The sequence below is a fragment of the Mobula birostris genome, chromosome 17 (genome assembly GCF_030028105.1).
Source record: "Mobula birostris isolate sMobBir1 chromosome 17, sMobBir1.hap1, whole genome shotgun sequence".
Taxonomy (NCBI): domain Eukaryota; kingdom Metazoa; phylum Chordata; class Chondrichthyes; order Myliobatiformes; family Myliobatidae; genus Mobula; species Mobula birostris.
Window position 1 is genome coordinate 33994051 of NC_092386.1, and position 12781 is coordinate 34006831.

A 12781-nucleotide genomic window follows, 5' to 3' on the forward strand; every position below is an offset into this window, starting at 1 on the left:
CAATGTCTATTCATTTGCACAAATAAGTATCATCTGTACACAATGGTTTGATAACTGAAATTTGGATGATCATGTTTCTTGAGTGCCTTTGCCACAGGCTGAACACTTTCCTGCTGGTTTTGAAGATCAGCTCCATCCTCTCAGTAGGTCTGCTGAAGGTGAAATGTAACAAATCCACCAGCAGCAATCATTGTGTGGAATAAAAGAGTTTCTCCTAGTTTCTCAGAATGGATACCAATATTTATCAATAGAAAGATTTAATTTGTAAGTTAACTGGAATGAACACACCTGGTAAGTAGAATTTCTATGTGATAAATTTAAAAACGAAGTGTCAGGAACATTTTGCTTTGCTGAAAAGTATGAATCTAGTCACATTCTTGAAATGGACAATAAGTGTGCCTGATTCCTAAAATGATTCATACTATCCAGATTTTAAGCAACCAAGATTGATTTTCTTTCACTGAAATTTTTTTCTTTGTTTGATTTTATGTTGTAAATTATCTGTGCATGGCGATGGATGGACAAAATTAACTATTCATCCATCCTTGAGATGTTTTTCTGTTATTGTTTATATCAGATCCATAAGAAGAGGCAACAGCAGCTTGATGCACCAGAATCTCTTTTTGCTTGTTGTTTTCAGCCCTGAAGGGCTGAATGTATTAGAATATTTAAGGCAACTCTGATTTTTGTTTCCCCCAGTCAAATGTTGGCATATGCTAATCTAATATGACCTCTGAGGGTTTCTTACTCAAAATGTGTTCTGTTAATGAATAATTAATATGCACCCTTACAATTTACATTTAAATACACCAGACAGCAGAGTTTAAGGGATGCAATCTAATTCTGTGACGAATGTAGTGGGGTGAGTGTAGGGTTTATTGATGACTGGCAATGACTACATTTGGGGCATACAGTTGATCTGCTACCTCACACCTCCATTGACCTGAACCCAGTTCTGACCTCTGGTGCTGTCTGTGTGTAGTTTGTGCATTCTCTTTGCAGACTGCATGGGTTTCACTCAGGTGCTCTGGCTCACTCGCACATCGCAAAGATATGCGAGCTGCCATGTTAATCGGCCACTGCAAGTTTCCCCTTGTGTGTTGCTCAGTAGTAGAATTTGAGGGTGCATGTAGAGAGAATTAAGTGAGACTACTGTAGGATTAATGTAAGTGAGTGTTTGATGGTTGGACATGATGAGCCAAAGAGCCTGTTTGAATGCTATATGTTTCTCGGACTAACTACTCTCAAAGCTCAAATTTCAAAGTAAATTTATTATTGAAGTACGTATATGTCACCATATACTACCTTGAGATTCATTGACTTGCAGGTATCTCCAAATGAACACTGGCTCATGGACCTCTGGTTTCTTCTTCCTGTAGTCAATAGTCAACACCTTGGTTTTGCTGACTTTGAGTGAAAGGCTTTTGTGGCACCATTCAACCAGATTTAAAATCTCCATCTTTGATTCCACCAACAACAGCCGTGTCATCAGCAAACTTAAACGTGGATTTGGAGCTTGTCCTTTCCATCCACCTACAACCAAGTTCAAGATCAAGCTTTGTTTATTGACATTTAGCTAGACATATGTACTGTATACTGCCAAATGAAAAAATGTTCCTCCTAACCAACACAATATATATAACTCACACACAACACATTAAGTAATATTACCACAAATAAATTAACAAATTAACCAGGAAAGACTGTCAGTAAATGTGCCAGAATCTGTAAACTCATATCCCTTCAATTTAGTCATTAACTTGGAATTTCTTGAATTGCGGTTTACAATTGTGTTAGGGATCTGGAGGCGTAAAAATAGACTATTGAGCAATAAATTCACAAACAAGAGCACTTTAAAACTCAAAGCACACCCTTGGTCATCATTCCTCCATCTTTTTTTTATTTTCCATTTAAAATTGACTATATTTGATTCAGATAAGCAAATGCAAGTTATTTTGAAAGGAGACTAGCACATAATCTTATTAGCAGTCCTTGCCAATGGTGAGAAATTAATTCATTGCTAGATGTGTAGCTATACAGTACAAAAGGCATGTAAACTGCTGACTGGCTGTAGATTAAATTATGTATTAAATGCTCACTCAGTTTTATGTGTATTCAGCTGCTGAAATACTGATCATGCAGTCTGCTGGTTTCAACAAAACATCTGTTGGAGCAGCAATTGATTTTTTCAAGCCTCTTATGAAATTCCTTCATCGTTTGCTTTCAAGTCATTTAACGTCAGCCTGTGAAAGCACAGACTAGTTTTAGTTCATTGGCAAATACATTTAGGTTCAAATGTCTGCATCTCTTTAGAATAAGATGAATTCCATGATTGGGGCTCATTTAAAGTACAACCTCATTTAAAAAAAAATTCTCTAATAAGGTATAGTGATAGGTAAGAGACAAAACGGTTTTCAGTCACAGATAACCAGAAAGATTTAGTGATTTGTTCTCACATTGAAGTGCCAGTTTGAAAATTCTGCCAAGCAATGTTTCTATACATTGGGAGCTCTGGGAGCTGAACGTCCAAGGATACACGGTGTATCGGAAGGATAGGAAGGTAGGCAGAGGGGGAGGCGTGGCTTTATTGGTAAGAAATGATATTAAATCATTAGAAAGAGGTGATATAAGATCGGAAGGTGCAGAATCTTTATGGGTTGAGCTAAGGAATAGCAGGGGTAAAAGGACCCTGATGGCAGTTATTTATAGGCCTCCAAACAGCTGCAGGGATGTGGACTACAAATTACAACTGGAAATAGAAAAGGCTTGTCAGAAGGGCAGTGTTATGATAATTGTGGGGGATTTTAACATGCGAGTAGATTGGAAAAATCAGGTCGGCACTGGATCTCAAGAGAGAGAATTTGTAGAATGTCTGCGAGATGGCTTTTTAGAACAGCTTGTTGTTGACCCCACTAGGGGATCGGCTGTACTGGATTGGGTATTGTGTAATGAACCGGAGGTGATTGGAGAGATTGAGGTGAAAGAACCCTTAGGAGGCAGTGATCATAACATGATTGAGTTCACTGTGAAAATAGAAAAAGAGAAGCCGAAATCTGATGTGTCGGTGTTTCAGTGGAGTAAAGGAAACTACAGTGGCATGAGAGAGGAACTGGCCAAAGTTTACTGGAAAGAGACACTGGCGGGAAAGACAGCAGAGCAGCAGTGGCTGGAGTTTATGCGAGAAATGAGGAATGTGCAAGACAGGTATATTCCAAAAAAGAAGAAATTTTCGAGTGGGAAAGGGATGCAACCGTGGTTGACAAGGGAAGTCAAAGCCAAAGTTAAAGCTAAGGAGAGGGCATACAAGGAAGCAAAAATTAGTGGGAAGACAGAGGATTGGGAAGTCTTTAAAACCTTACAAAAGGAAACCAAGAAGGTCATTAAGAGAGAAAAGCTTAACTATGAAAGGAAACTAGCAAATGATATCAAAGATACTAAAAGCTTTTTCAAGTATATAAAGAGTAAAAGACAGGTGAGAGCAGATATAGGACTGATAGAAAATGATACTGGAGAAATTGTAATGGGAGTTGAGGAGATGGCAGAGGAACTGAACAAGTATTTTGCATCAGTCTTCACTGAGGAAGACAGCAGGATACCGGACACTCAAGGGTGGCAGGGAAGAGAAGTGTGCACAGTCACAATTACGACAGAGAAAGTACTCAGGTAGCTGAATAGGCTAAAGGTCGATAAATCTCCTGGACCAGATGGAATGCACCCTCGTGTTCTGAAGGAAGTAGCTGTGGAGATTGCGGAGGCATTAGCGATGATCTTTCAAAAGTTGATAGATTCTGGCATGGTTCTGGAAGACTGGAAGATTGCAAATGTCACTCCGCTATTTAAGAAGGGGGCAAGGAAGCAAAAAGGAAATTATAGACCTGTTAACTTGACGTCGGTGGTTGGGAAGTTGTTGGAGTCGATTGTCAAGGATGAGGTTACAGAGTACCTGGAGGCATATGACAAGATAGGCAGAACTCAGCATGGATTCCTTAAAGGAAAATCCTGCCTGACAAACCTATTGCAATTTTTTGAGGAAATTACCAGTAGGCTAGACAAGGGAGATGCAGTGGATGTTGTATATTTGGATTTTCAGAAGACCTTTGACAAGGTGCCACACATGAGGCTACTTAACAAGATAAGAGCCCATGGAATTACAGGAAAGTTACATACGTGGATAGAGCGTTGGCTGATTGGCAGGAAACAGAGAGTGGGAATAAAGGGATCCTATTCTGGTTGGTTGCCGGTTACCAGTGGTGTTCCACAGGGATCAGTGTTGGGGCCGCTTCTTTTTACATTGTACATCAACGATTTGGATTATGGAATAGATGGCTTTGTGGCTAAGTTTGCTGACGATACGAAGATAGGTGGAGGGGCCGGTAGTGCTGAGGAAATGGAGAGTCTGCAGAGAGACTTGGATAGATTGGAAGAATGGGCAGAGAAGTGGCAAATGAAGTACAATGTTGGAAAGTGTATGGTTATGCACTTTGGCAGAAAAAATAAACCGGCAGACTATTATTTAAATGGGGAAAGAATTCAAAGTTCTGAGATGCAACGGGACTTGGGAGTCCTCGTACAGGATTCCCTTAAAGTTAACCTCCAGGTTGAGTCGGTAGTGAAGAAGGCGAATGCAATGTTGGCATTCATTTCTAGAGGAATAGAGTATAGGAGCAGGGATGTGATGTTGAGGCTCTATAAGGCGCTGGTGAGACCTCACTTGGAGTACTGTGGGCAGTTTTGGTCTCCTTATTTAAGAAAGGATGTGCTGACGTTAGAGAGGGTACAGAGAAGATTCACTAGAATGATTCCGGGAATGAGAGGGTTAACATACGAGGAACGTTTGTCCGCTCTTGGACTGTATTCCTTGGAGTTTAGAAGAATGAGGGGATACCTCATAGAAACATTTCGAATGTTAAAAGGCATGGACAGAGTGGATGTGGCAAAGTTGTTTCCCATGAGGGGGGAGTCTAGTACGAGAGGGCATGACGTCAGGATTGAAGGGCGCCCTTTCAGAACAGAAATGCGAAAAAATTTTTTTAGTCAGAGGGTGGTGAATCTATGGAATTTGTTGCCACGGGCAGCAGTGGAGGCCAAGTCATTGGGTGTATTTAAGGCAGAGATTGATAGGTATCTGAGTAGCCAGGGCATCAAAGGTTATGGTGAGAAGGTGGGGGAGTGGGATTAAATAGGATAAAATGGATCAGCTCATGATAAAATGGCGGAGCAGACTCGATGAGCCGAATGGCCTACTTCTGCTCCTTTGTCTTATGGTCTATACAGGTTTTTTAAAATCTTAATTGCAAAATTCAGTTGGACACAGTGGATTAGATGCATATTTCCAAATTATCAATTCAAATTTTATGCACTTTTGACCAATGATTGCATATGTGCAATGTGCATTTTGACTTTACATCTGTGAAACTGAAATGGAGTTTTACAAACTACTTCGGCTTTGATCACGTATGTAGCCTGATCTTTTCAATGTCAAAAACCTTCTCCAGCATGGAACCATCGTTTCTCACCATGGGTGGCATCTATAGATTCTGCTTTCTCAAGAAGGCAACGTCTATTAGTAAAGATTCCCACCATCCAGGCTATGCCATTTTTAAATAGCTACCATCAGGTGGAGGTAGATACAGAAGGCTGAAGTCCCAGACCACCAGGTTCAAGAACAGCTACATACTTCCCTTCAACCATTTGTCTCTCGGACCAACTAGCAAAATACTAATCGTTATAGTTCAGCAACAGTATGAACACTTTGACCACTTTGCACGAAAATGGATTTTGTTTTGATTTGCTCTAATAGTGTTTTCTTGTGAAAAATTTAATATAACTTTAATTTATGTTTTTGTCGTGAATACAGCTTATATGATGCTATGTGCCTGCGATGAAGTTCTGCAAATGTTTTTCATTGCACTTGTGAATATGACAATAAACTCAACTTTGATTTTGCTTTTGACATGTGCTTCAAGCATCTTCCATGGTCATCCTGATATTTTTCCCAGTCATCTCCCTGACTATAATCACTCCAATCACACCCTTTGATTGCCTCCCCAACAGATTCATATGCACAAAGGCCATCTTTCCCCAAACACTAACACTGTTCTCTGAAACCTCTGCTCAATTATCTTCACAGCAGAAACATCTAGAACTCCTACCCCCTATCCTCGCCACCACTCCCCCATTATCTCTTCAACAGGACCCTTTCTCCTATTCTACCTGATTCCCAATTCCTGCCACATAATCTCCCTTCTTTGAAATCCTTCCCTCACTTTCTCTCATATCATCTTTGCTAACCATCATTTCCACACCCATTCCACACTCCCCAATACGATTCCCAGCTCATTTCCTTTGCATAGGGGGAGATCAAGGTGATTATAGTTTTTAGTACCTGTCACTAAAAGTTAAGCAGAACAGACTTATGGAAATAAATAGCCTAATTCTGTTCTTACTTACATAATTGGCAGGCTGATCTCAAGGTCTGGTGCAATCTCTTGATTTTTTCCACCATGTTTATAGACTAGAAGAACCATTTTTGATTTTCTGTATTTCTTCCTTAGGCCCAGATCCCCAAAGTTATTCTGCTATTACCAATCCTGCAGAATACTTTGATTCTCCGACTTGGTTTTTGACATTATTATTTTACTGTAATTTAATCATCTTCATTCCTCTTTTCTTCTATGTTCCCCTTTGCATGGATGCTGTCTGATCCACAAAACAATTATACTGTTTTCTTTCCTTTTTTACTCAGGTCTGCCCGCAGAAAGCAATTTCTTAACACTGATTAAACTGTGGGAAGAAATATAATCAGCTCCTTGTAAATACGCCCTCTGGTAAAAAATTGCTTTTATAGTGAAGTGCAATTTATTACGACTGAGTTGCCTTTTAGAAGATACTGCATGTTTTGAAAAGATCATGGTTATGTTTTAAAGAAAGATTGTATTACCGACAAATGATCCTCGCTTTATTGTTTAATGTGACGGGTACACTTCTGAGTGTTGCTGTTTAAATTTCACATCATTGTCAACATCAAAGTGCTTTCAGAGAAAAAGGCACCATTCTAAAACCTTGTTGTCTAAAGAAGACGACTTGCATAACCGCCAAGAGTGTGTAACTCACCTGATACACTTTAGCTTGTTTAATATAGAATAGTCATTAGTCACATAAGTACAATACCATTCTGGAAGAGTAATTTTCAAGGTAGGACACATACTTAGTTAATGATGTTCTCTGAGTGCACCAAACGCAGTTGCTAAAAGCTATGTAAGTTTCTAGTACTATGATGAGCCAAGTTTGATTTGCTGCGTGAATGCTACACATTTGTTTTCCCATTATAATGAAAAATCAATAAAATAGGGTCTTAATGAGATCTAGTAGCATTTCACAATTTGTTAAAAAACCATTATACATTCTTATGTTACTCATCAGTGAAATCTGGACAGATTCTATTTTCCAGAGATACTGCAGTGTCTCTCAAACTGATTATAGTAAGCAATATTTCATTAAACATAGCATTATATAATATTCCGAGAAACCTGGAGCACTCTAGAGCTTCAGTGACATTTAATCTCTTGTGGTTTCATGATGTCATCAAAAATACCAGGATTGACTGACAGCTTTGTAACTTGCTCCCTGATAGCTATTATTTATTATACAAAAGAATTATCACCATGACCAGCGAGACACCAAGTCTCATGGAGCCTGGGGAAATGTAACGTGATGCCATACAATAGTGTGCGTCAGACCACTACAGTGAGCTGTGCGGGGTAAAACTTTTCATTTGTGGAATCAAGTGCCAACAATACATTTAATAAAAAGAATTGTAAAAGAAAACCTGTTCATAAGCAACAGAATATAAAGCAACATAATTTATACAATGGAAATGCCTGTCATTTCACTTGAAATTGGATTGAAATAATGTTTTCATGGTTGCTGACCCTACAGTAACAACAGACTTGTGAACTTGTCACACATGTCAAGACACTGATTGTGGGAAAGAAAATCGTATCACACCAGTGGCTGCTAGAAGCCCTATTTATGCACACTGGCAAATGTGGAGAGAAATATTAGCAGTTACATTGTATTGAGCAGGCTTTGCACTGCTTTTTTTAAAGATTAGTGCTACTGTTGGCACTTGTTACTTTCTTGCAGCATTCTGTGTGGAATTGCCATTTAAATCCCCATTGCAGAATGTTATACATGAGCAGAAGCCACTGATAGTTCACTCGAGTGGGTTATTTCTTTCACATTTGTAGTTGAATTAATTGTTGTTTCCATTCTTTGAGAGTTGACAAATTATGCTCCCTCCCCGAACAGCAAAATCCCAAGTCAACTTGAGTGGAGTGATTTGGATTAAACTGTCTGTAAATGAAATTTTTAAAAAAAGCTGGGTAGGAAGGTGACAGTGGCAAGCGTCAGGCTCACTGCTAACTAGAGAACAAGCTGAAGCTGGAGCCAGTCACTATGAGGTTAGAATATGTAACAGCTCCACTACTCCCTGCAGCAGAAGCTCATTTGAAATTCATGAAGATCGAGTAATGCTTTTGTTTCCTTTCAGTGGGATGAGCTCTAACACACACTTGCTGAAGACGAGCTAACATAGTGTAATTGTTTTCTATTCTGAATAATACATACTGGGCTGCATGTTCTTGTTGATACCACAGATCTGGGTATTCAACACCTTAATGACGAGCAAAAAAGAAGTCTGCACACAGATGGTTTGATTATATATTTTGTCATCAAAATTTCTGCATGCATATTTAGCTGTGATCCAACCACCAGAATTTCAGCAGACAGAATCACCTCATCCTGAAGCCCTTTTCTCACATACTGTATATCGACACAGACAGGATGTACACACATGCACTGGGAATCACCTTAATTTCCTCTGAATCAAAACTTAGAACAAAACACAGTTCCGATTTATTTTACATTCAACGAGCAATGAGTTTCACTCATGGTTTGAGCAACGCTTTCATGTTTAGATCTTCACAAGAGCAGAGGAAGATAAAAATATTTAACTAGCAATTAATTTCTGATGCACAGATAATGTGTTATCATCATTGATCAAATTGATTTTGCTCTTTAAGTGCCCCTGTGTACTAAATAAGATACAGGCTGAAGCTAACATGCTTTCCTTGTAGGTAAATCAATATTTTTTAGCTTCTGCAGCACAGCTGGAAATGTGATATTAATAGAAAACAATCAGCCAGATATTCAATGTACCAGTATCTTATATTTTTACATGATGTAGTTACATGGCTGAGACGAGGTCAAATATAAATGGTTAGATGAGCATGAATCAGACATTGGCGGGTCTCCTGTGGGCGCTATTCTTGAATTATTCAAATCTGTCAATGGATATAAAAAGAAGTAAAGACATTTTCTGTGTCAAGATGAAATCAAAGAAAAGGATGTCAAAGGAGGAATTCAATGATTCTGACACCTAGGCATCAGTTTTATTAGTTTGTGCTTTTGTGGTAGCGTGGAGGACAGGAAAAGAATGAAAGGATAATAAAAAAAGATAGGTCAAAAATAGGAATATTATATTCTTGAAATACTAGCTGCATTTGTTGTATCAACTTTCAACAACACCCATTATTTTAACATTATACAGAATAAAAATGGTAATAAAAAAGAATAAAGATAATGAATAAAATAACAGAAAGGAAGGGAACATAACAATAGCTATTGGGAGATAGAACTGCTCTCATCATCAGCATCCTCTTTGTATTTGAATCTTTTTTCCAATTATAATGTGCTAATGAACTGCAGTCATGCTCCCTAACAAATATTGATACAGACAGATTTTTTTAAAAAAGGTGTAGTTTACAGATTACACAAATTGTTTAATTCTTTGGGTAAGGGGGGATAATCACACACTCTCTCTCTTTCTTAGTTGAAATCATATCCAAAAGGCTAGACATTTTTAAGTTAATGATTTTCATTAGATAAATGTATGCTAGATTTGCAATCTTGATGAAAATGATATCTTGTTTGTGTTCTTGCATCCCTCTGGATAATTGCTATGTTCTTGGTGCTTTACAGACTTAAGAACTAAAATATGTAACTTATTTATTGTAATATGTGAATCTTGTCATATCATGCACATAGGCTGGTATGCATGTCACCGCTGACATTTAATTTGCATATAAACAATTAAACCATTCCAAATAACACATTGATGCTAAATGCCATTTTGAAATAATAAATAATGATTTATTTCCTCACAAGCATTAATTAAACAGCCAGTTAGGACACAGTCAGGCATTTTCCACATTTCCCTGTTGCCTTTTCAGCAGCCTATGTACACCTTGATGAATCTAAAGTCTTCTTATCCTTTTCTCAGTTCAACTCCATCACTTCCTTTTCGATTTCTATCTTCATTGTGTATAACTGTCACATATTTTATTCTTTCTTCTAATATTAATCTTTCCAAATTTGGTAACTATATGCTCCCTAATGTGAGATCTCAGCTTTTCTGGTTTTCCCCTCCCCAATCATCAGGAATTCTTCAGTGACCTGTTCCTGAACTCCCCTTCATTTGTTCATTTGGTCATTCTACCTATTTTGTTTCTTCTACAGCTTGTTTGCCAATGTTATTCTTCCACTTCATATCTTGTTTCCGGGAATCAGATAAATTAAAGAAGATTCTAGACATTCTCTGGACATATTAGTTTGCCACATCTTGGTCTCAATATATTGTCAAAATAAGAACAAAGTTGCAGAAGATATATTTCAGATGTAGTGCACTAGTATGCAGACTATCACCAAAACCTTTGCATTCCCAGTACCACAAAGAGAAACATACTGTCAGCTTTGTTCATCCGAGATGACAAGATCTATTTCTGCCAAGTAGGTAGCTCAGCTGAAAACTGACAGACCTACATGTGTATCTGTGAGTTTCAAGCAGCATGAATCTTTTAACCTATTGCCACAAGGATGTAAAGCCGATACCTTAAATACTGCACTCAATCTGTGTAGTTCAAAATGTATTTTCTGCCATGGGCATTGTTGCAATTTTCTTAGTCATTGATCGCGATATTTCACAGCAGCAAAAATAAAAACAGCATTACAGAAATGTGAAGTATCATGTAATGGATGCTACTGTGTGCAGCGTTCCAGAACAATTGTACATTTCAGACCAGCAGTGCCCACAGAGTGAGTGAAAGTATCTCACTTGGCGATTGCATGCTGCACTTTCACTGGAGAGAAGTATGGTCATAACTCATTACCGCCTGCTGTACTCATAAAGGAAAAACAGCAACATGTGATATTCTAATATGATAGATTGATTCTTTACTGCAGGCATAGTGTGAGACATATCTGATTTTAAAGTGATGGTAGCTGACAGCACCTAGTTACAGTGGTGGCTCTCCACTGTGAATAAATCAGCATCGATAGCTGTACACAAACGTCCGTAGACATATTCTACATTATAACGGCTGAAATGGAGTGACTGTGGGAAAGATACTGACATTCAAAAGCTAAATAACTAAGCAACAAGTACAAATCCATGTTAAGTTATCGTATTTCCATAACAGAGCAATTTGACAAAACCCCCAGCCCCGAAGGCGGTCTCACAGTCAAAGGTTAAGAACTAACCTGATGATAGCTTGGATATTGGCGTGGTGTAATTTACAGTGTTGCAAAGGACACCATTCTGCAGCAAGTCAAGACTTTTAAATTAATTTGAATGTAGGTTAATTGCCCCAATAGTCATTGTGTCCATATCAGTGACTGGAAAAGAAAGATATGCATTTATGAAAATACACATTATATAGTGTTAGCAGTATTCTTACATAACAATAAATAGTTTTAGCATTATCACACTTTGGAGATTTGGAAAATATTTCTGATTCCTTAACGCCAGATGTGGATAAACAATATTGTATTTTAAGTCACTCTCTTTGTAGTAAAGGTAAATTAAGTCAATTTCAAAGTGAGAAATTGATGAATATCAGCATTAAATAAGAGCAGCCAGGGGCTTTAATGCAATTCAGTGTTTTATATATATAAGTCTATATTTAAAATTGCAGATGGGTTGTTGACCTGGGCTTTTGTGTGTGTGTCTGTTTTAATCTTTTTGGAAAAGTTTATCCATCATTAGCAATCAGTCCACCAACACAGAGTTTCCACATGCAAACCCTTCTTCCAATTGATTTCTGACTGATTGAGCATTGAGAAGACAAAACTTGAGTTCCCAGGAATCATTTCCTTTAGGCAATAGTCAGGATACTTTTATAAAGTGTTGAGAAAAGGAGATTGCTATTTCCATTGTTCCAAAATTCATACACCAAACAAGAAAGTTCAGTCATAATCAAGGAATGCCTATCCAAGCATAGAGAGTAGAGCAGTGGGCCAAGCACACATCCCAGAGGTGCGTCAATGTTGACCGTCAGCGAGGAGGAGATGTTATTACCAATCCACACATATTGTTGTCTTCTGGTTAGGAAGTCAAGGATACAATTGCAGAGGGAGGTACAAAGGCCCAGGTTCTACACCTTCTCAATCAGGATTGTGGGAATGTTGGTATTAAATGCTCTACTCTCCATATATACATGACTGTGTGGCTAGGCATAGCTGAAATACCATCTATCAGTTTGCTGACAATAAAACCATTGCTGGTAGAATCTCAGGTGGTGACGAGAGGGTGTACAGGAGTGAGATATGCCAACTAATGGAGTGGTGCCGCAGCAACAACCTGGCACTCAACGTCAGTAAGTCGAAAGAGCTGATTGTGGACTTGAGGAAGGGTAAGACAAAGGAACACATATCAATCCACATA